This window comes from Trichosurus vulpecula, chromosome 3 (genome assembly GCF_011100635.1).
Source record: "Trichosurus vulpecula isolate mTriVul1 chromosome 3, mTriVul1.pri, whole genome shotgun sequence".
Lineage (NCBI taxonomy): Eukaryota > Metazoa > Chordata > Mammalia > Diprotodontia > Phalangeridae > Trichosurus > Trichosurus vulpecula.
Window position 1 is genome coordinate 194,922,014 of NC_050575.1, and position 8,346 is coordinate 194,930,359.

Below are 8,346 nucleotides of genomic sequence, written 5' to 3' on the forward strand. Positions count from 1 at the left end.
AATCTTTGATCACAAAATCTTCGAAAATGAGAAAAGACACTATTCTGCTATTTTCTTTATCATCACATTATTAATAAGATCTAAATTACACAGTATTTTAAGATTTATATAACACATTGCATATTTTATTTTATGGTATCCTGAAAAGAGTGCTAGATTTGGACCCAAAGGACCTGAATTTAAATCTTAGCTCTGCTGCTTAACTTATTATGTAACATTTGGCCAAGCTATTTCATTCACTCTAGGTCTCAGTTTCTTCATCTGTAAAATGAAGGGGTGAGGGGCGGCTAAGTGGCACAGTGAGTAGAGCACCAGTCCTGGAGTCAGGAGGACTTGAGTTCAAATCCAGCCTCAGACATTTGATGTATTTACTAGCTGTGTGACCTTGAGCAAGTCATTTAACCCCAATTGTCCTATTCCCCCTGCAAAAAAAAAAAATGAAGGGGTGAGATTAATGAACTCTAAGGTCCCTTTCACCTCTAAATCTGTGATCTCATCTGATTATTCTATTAATTTATTTGTAAAAGTTTATATCTAGACCAGCCAAACAACACCACTAGAAGGCAGTGTGGTATAATGGTAAGAGCACTGGTGTTGGAGTCTAGTCACTTGGGATACATACAACTGGAGTGACCTTGTCCAAGTTAGTCAACTCTCTCTGCCTTGGTTTCCCCTTCTGGCACTGAAACATGCTTGTTGTAACCAACATGTTTGTGCAAGGCTTAAGAGGCTCTGTAAATATGAATTACTAATATTGAGTAGACACACTATTTTTCTGGGATCTGCTCATCTCAGGCACCTAGGCAACACAATGAACAGAGTGCTCAACTTGGAGTCAGAAAGAAAATCCTGCCTCAGACAGTCATTAGCTGTGCGTGTGACCCTGAGCAAGCCACTTAACCCTCAGTCTGTCTCAGTTTTCTCATGTGTAAACTGGGGATAATAACAACCTGTCTCACAGAGCTGTTGTGAAGATAAAATGAGATATTTGTAAAGTACTTAGCATGGTGCCTGGCACATAGTAGGTGTTTAATAAATGCTTGTTGCTTTCCCCTGTTCAGCTGTTAAAAAAAAAAAAAACGAAGAGTGAGTTAGGTTTCAATGATCTCTAACGTTCTTTTTAGATCTAGATGTCTGACATATTTAACCAACCTGTAAAATACACATACAATACCAGATGAATTTTGTTCATTTATTCCCCCATGCAAAGAAGCAGTCTGTAATGAAAAGAGAACCATCTTTAGAGCCAAGAAGACATGGATTCAAGCCCTGAGGTTGACATTACTAATTATGACCTTGGGCAAGTCACTTAACCTCTCAATGCTTCATGCAAGTCTCTAAAACCATATTACAGAGATAGCACTAACTGCTTTATTAGAGGGAGTTTGTTCAACTGGGATTTTCTTATACCAATAAAATCACAGTTCCATTCCTTATCCCTATGACACATACAAACATTTATTAGGTGTATGCTATGTGTACATATATATATATATATATATATATATATGTATATATCAATCACATATATTATATATTATATATGTATATATAATATATTGCGTATATTATATATACATATATATGTATATACAAACATACATACATACACACACACACATATGTAACTGTTCTAGGTTCTGGGAGAAACACCAAGAAAATGCTTCCCCAAGAAGCATAAACTAAGGATCAGCAATTTTGGTGGTGTGGACCCTCCTTCCACATATTTATATAACAAGGAACTGAGCCTATGTAGAAAGTTAAATGAGCTGTGGATGCAAATAAGAAGAATAAGAACCACTACCATTTATATAGTACTTTAAGGTTTGCAAAATGCTTACAAATATTATCCCATTTTATCCTCACAACAACCTTACAACTTTATTAGAGGGAGGGAGGTGATGGAGAGAAGAAGACTGGATCTATGATTTCATTTTAAAAGGGAACTCTTGGGTGAGGAAACTCTGGTGATAATGCAAGTTAGCACTTTCACTGCAACTCAAGTCCTCCTGACTCCAGGACTGGTGCTCTACTCACTGCCACTTAGCCGCCCCTCACCCCTTCATTTTACAGATGAAGAAACTGAGACCTAGAGTGAATGAAATAGCTTGGCCAAATGTTACATAATAAGTTAAGCAGCAGAGCTAAGATTTAAATTCAATAAATTATATGTGTGTTTTATATATGTTATAATAATAAATTATAGATTTTATATATATTAAAAATCTAGTGGCAAGTCCTTTGTTGACAAGATTTTCCAAACTTATTGAAGCTAGTTCTTGGAGATCTGTAGGTCAACAGGCCTACAAAACATTTCTTGCTTATCAGGACCTGCCAGAAATTGAGGTTTTTGTAGCATAGCTTTGAGTAACCACAGTCACTTCCATATCACAGTGACACACCAGAGTAGGACTTGAGTGAAAGAAAAGACATGTACACAGATAAATAGAAAAAAATTGTGTAAAATTGTATAATGATTTCTTATCTAATTAGGATCTTACATTTAGTCTAAAAAATACTGGTTGTTGCCCTTCATTCTTGAAGAGAACCAAAATGGCATCATTATGTTAGAGTCAAGTTACAATGTGTCTGACTGTGGCTGATCAAACCAATATGAGCTTGGACTGCTCTACCACAAATCAGGCACAAATAGTCCATGTGAACATTTGAGGTGGATTCTCTAAATTTGTGCATCTTGCATTTCTTTTGAGCTACTTCAATTCTGCTTTGCTCATAAAGCACAGCACCTTCTCTGATGAGGGCATGCTATGCTGGGTGGTCCTGTGCCAGGGTCTCTCACGTTACACGATCAATTCCACAGTTCTTAAGAGAGATCCTGAGAGCGTCCTTGTATCACTTCTGACCACCATGCGAATGCTTACCTCATGTGAGTTCTCCATAAGATAGTCTTTTAGGCAAGTGTACATTTGGCATTCAAATAATGGGCCAAAAATTACTAGAAGTGGCTTAGGATATGTTAATCTACTCAACGGATATGTCAAAATATATCAGTGCTTGAGTTAATGAGAAAGGGGCTGGTATGTGTTCATCTAGTCCTTAGAATCTTAAATCTTAGGGCTAGAAACAACATCAAAAGACTATGCAGACTAATGCATCCACACACTCACCTTTCAGGCAAATAAACCACTATTATAGCCATTTTATATCTGAAGTAATTAATCTCTAAGTCTGGGGAAATGGGACAGAAAACTTATGTCTCTTTTTTTTTTTCCAATACATAATTCTTTCCATTGCATCTTGTTCATATCCTCTCCCATCTCACCTCTAAGACTACAAACTTCTTTGTTGAGCACTTTTTCTCTCATCTCCTCTCTTAGCTTCTTCCTCCTTGCAGTGCCAGTGAGATACCCACAGCAGCTACAGCTGCTATGAATATGCCGCTGTAGTTCTGAATCACAACATATACAGACTCTTCATGGAAGATGGAACCAAAACATTTATTCCAACACCAGAAAGCCAAAACCATCATAGCAACAAAGAAATCTATGCACATTATCAATGCAGGGGGCACCACCATCCTCAAGCCTTCCCTCTGTCAGGCCTTCCCACAAGCAGACTCCCTTAAGCAAAATCACTCTCTCTCTCCCTCATGCTAGCTGCTGCTGCCTGCTCTCTCTCTCTCTCTCTCTCTCTCTCTCTCTCTCTCTCTCTCTCTTTCTCTCTCTCTCCCCAAACTGCCACTCCCACCCTCTCTCTCCCAGCTCTGACTCATACCAGCTTCCTGCTCCACTCTACCCCTTCTGCAAGCTCCTCCCGCCACAGGCTCATGTGATTCAGGCTTCCATGTGACCCAGGCAGGTCACATGGGCCTATTAATGGATGGGAAAGATTTTCCCATTGCATTAACAATACACTCCTAAATTCCAAGAGATAGATAAGAGAGATGGGGGGAAAGAGGATTAGTTACAAGTTAATTCAAGGTATAAACTATCCAAATGCAAAATATGCCACCATGAGATGACTTTGACAGGTATATTTTGGGTGGTAGAAAAGAATATGGCTACTGTAATGAAGTATAACCAAGCAAAAAACTAGAATACAATATTGTATGTAAAACTCTATCATTATTTTTTAATGTATTAACATGAAATAAGTATGAAGTAATCCTCCTGCTACTTGGCATTAATCAAACCTATCTCAATTACAATTTTCACTTGGAGTGTATAGAAATCAGAGAGTATACAGAGGAAAACAGTCCAATAAAAAAGGGAAGATTTTGTAATTCAGATTGTTTAAGATAGAGAAAAGTTCACTCTGGGTTATTCATATTAGAATAACAAGCATCTTTATAACACAAATATCCTCCTGTTCATGGTATATGACTACAAGTCATGGAACACCAACACCATGGCCTCAAAATAATCACCATTTCAGATGAGCCAAAGGGCAATGAGAAGAAACATGATGGGTTAGTAAAGTAAGCTAGAGCATAGATGACTTGACTGTTAGCCATAGCATAAAAGACAACATCAAAAGTATCATCTCTGGAAGAATCATATAGCAAAGTGAAGAATTACAAATAGAACTCATAAATGCTACACAGAAATATTAAAATATACAGAAGAAAAACTGCAGTACATTGGGTAAATCTACTATGGAGGATGTATGGAAATATATGGATAAAAATAGCACAAAATGAGACAGTTTGGAGGAGCTACACTTTCTACCACCAGAGGGAGAATGTTCTGGTGAGATCATGAATCCACTGGATTATTGAAATAGGATGATCCAGTCTCTATATCTACTCAAGATAAAGGAAATGGACTTAAATTTCATCAAGCATTGGTTAGCTAGTTCATACCACGCTAATAAATAGGTTTCCAAAGGACTAAGTCTTGATCTAACTGCCAAAGGATCTAGGAAAGGACAGAAGATTTTTCCTCCTCTTTCACTCACATTGATCCTCCATAACCTACTGACATATTCTAATATTGGGAAAATAGACATTTTTCTTAAGAATCCTAGTGTCTTCAGGAGTATCAAAGTGAGGTTAAACACATACACGCAAGATCTGGATTTGTCCTGCTTTGTTGGTTTTTAAAAAGGAAAGAAAAGGGGAGGGAAAGGAATATAATATGAAATAAATAAGGAAGTAGGGGGAGAACTTTACTATTTCACATAAATGTGGTACATGAGAAAAATATGCTCCTGTAGAAAGGGGCAAAGGGCATAGATCTCTCATTACCTCACTTTTATCTCAGCTGGATTAAAGAATTGAATGAAGGCACACTCATAGTAGTGTGTGTGTGTGTGTACACACACACACACACACACACACACACATATACATATGCACTGGATTTTGATATATAATTACTTTGAAATCAACAGGAAAACAGGTGGTGATGGGGGAAAAAGAAAAAAAAAGTATAAGAAAGAGAAGTGGGGAGAGAATAGTTACCAATAAAACATATTTTAGCTTTAGAAGGTTTACTAGAAAGTGTTAGAAAGAGAAAGAAAATATAAGAAACAGAGATTAAGGTCTGAGCTAGGTGAAGGAGGAACAGAGAGCAGAAACATATCACTTCAAGTATTTATCAGATTAGAATCACTAAATACATAGACATAGATGAACCTTTCCTTACTATTGTAGATGGTATTATTTAAAACCAAAAATTTGTAATGGAGAAACACTAGAAGCCTTCTCAATAAAAACAGGATAGAACAAGGATGTTCATTGTCATCTTCGGTATTTGATATAGTTCTAGCAGTAAGAGCTGTAGTAATAACACACAAAAAAAGAATTTGGGGGAATCAGCAGAGGCAAAGAAGAAACAAAAATATTGCTTTTTGCCGATGATGTAATGGTTTACTTAGGGAACTCTAGAAATTCAAATACAAATTAGTTGAAATAATTAATAACATCATACTAATGTATTATTGATGGAGATATGAATTGGTCCAATCATTGTTGAATGCAATGTGGAACTACACTCAAAAAGTCACTAAACCATGAATACTCTTTGACTTAATGATATCATTAGTAGATATGTATCCCAAAGAGATCAAAGATGGAGAGAAAGATCCATTTGTATAATGATATTTATAGTAGCACTCTTTGTTATACCAAAGAACTGGCAACAAAATAATTGCCCAACAATTGAAGAATGGCTGAACAAATTATGGCATGTGAATGTGATGATGAAAGGCATGGATTCAGAGAAACTCTGGAAGATTTTTATGAACTGATGAAGAGTGGAGTGAGCAGAGCTAAAATGACATGCAATCAATACAGCATTATAAATGAAAATAATTTTGAAAGACTTAAGACTTCTAATCAATGCAATAACCAGTCACAACTTTAAAAATTCAGTGATGAAGCATGCCTGCCACCTCTTGGTAGAAAAGTGGATAGACTGTGGATGTAGAATGCGACAGACATTTTCAGACACAACCAACATAAGACAAATTTGTTTTGTTTGACTGTACTTATTAATTACAAGAGAAGACCATTTTTGGGGAAAGGGAAGAAATTCCAGAGGGAGCATGGTGGGTCGATATAGTGGTACAAAAAAAAAAAGGAAGAAGAGAAAGGAGCACAAATAAAATATTTAAAAATATGCAAAAGAGCAAAAAAAAAGTTCAGAAGGGGGCATAGAAAAGCAGAGTAATGTTGGTACTTCCACATCAGATTTACATATATATTATATGTATATGTGTGTGTGTGTGTATTTTTAAAATAAGTTGTATAATAAATTCAATTTCATGTATAACCCTTTTTCTGGTCTTTGTAAATGGAAATGTTCATGTTTAGGATAATTTTCTAGTTTTTAATAAAACATTTAAAAAATAAAACAAAAAGGGGCACTAGGTGGTGCAGCGGATAGAGCATTGGCCCTGGAATAAGGAAGACTTGAGTTCAAAACCAGCCTCAGACGCGTACTAGCAGTGTGACCTTGGGCAAGTCACTTAACCCCAATTGCTTCTCCCCTGCCAAAACAAAACAAAAAATTAACTGGTAGGGGGAGGGGGAAGAAAGGTAGAATCAGGTTTATGTCTGAGAGAAAACTGAAAATATGACTTTCTAGCAGTAAAATGTTCTACTATGAAGTGTTTAAGCCCATAATTATGGGCCTAATACAGCCCCACCACTTGCCAGTTTCTCAGAGAAGTTTCATTCATCTCCTTGGTTGTTCAATTGTGTCCAATTCTTCATGACCCCATTTGAGGTTTTCTTGGCAGAGATACTGCAGTGGCTTGCCATTCCCTTCTCCAGCTCATTTTACAGATGAGGACAACTGAAGGAAATGGGGTTAAGTGACTAGTCTAGGTCAAACCGCTAGTCTCTGGAATAGGATTTAAATTTAAGTCTTCCTGCCTCCAGGCCCTGCATTCTATCCATTGTACCACTTAGCTGCCCCACACCTTGGTTAGTATGTTTTTTTTTATTATTCATCATAATAGCCCTGTGCAAACTTCTCAATCAGCCCACTTTACATTTTCATTATATTTGGCTTCTTTTAACGATAAAGGCAATCAGAAATTTTCCATATTGTCCTTCATTAGGAATTCTCTCTTTACTTCTCAAACACCTGTAGTTTTGATTGGTATTGAATAATTGTTTTCTTGTGTTTATGCTGCCTTGAATGCTTCTATGCCTTAAACTTTTAGCTTTTGTCTTCTTCATATTAAAGGTATCTAAAATTTCTGATGTACTTTTGTTTTATAGATTTTTTTTCTACAGATTTCTTTTTTGTTGCCTTTAATTAGGCATGGAATTGAAGTTTTCTAGTGTGTGCATTAATTTCCAGTGCCTTTGCAAATCTTCAATAATTGTAGTTTTTGTTTGTTTATAGGCTTACTTTTTTTGTTTGCTTTTGTTGAAAGAATTGGGGATGTTTAGGCTAGAGAAATGGAGGAGGGGGGGGGGGAGGAACGATAACTGTCTTCAAATAACTGAAGAACTATCAAATGAAAGATTTGATTTATTTCATTGCCCAAAGAAGCAGAACTAGAAGCAACAGGGAGAAGCTGTAATGATAAAGATTTAGGTTCAAGGTAAGAAACAACTTTCTAAAGATTAGAGATGTCCAAAAGTGGAATAGGTTGCCTCAGGAGTAATGTATATACTGCTTCATTAGAGATCTAGTGGTGGAGACGTGATGACCACTTATTGGGAATTTTATAGAGGTGCATCTTATTCAGGTCCCTATGAGATTTTTCAGGGTTCCCTTAAATTCTGAAATTCTTTGATTCCGTGAAATGTAGGACTATAGCTCATAAAGAATAGAGTTTGAGATAAAGATTTGGGAATCATACTCAGAGATAAAGCTGAAGTTGTGTAGCAGATGAGATGGCTGATAGGAGAGACTGTAGAGAGAAGAG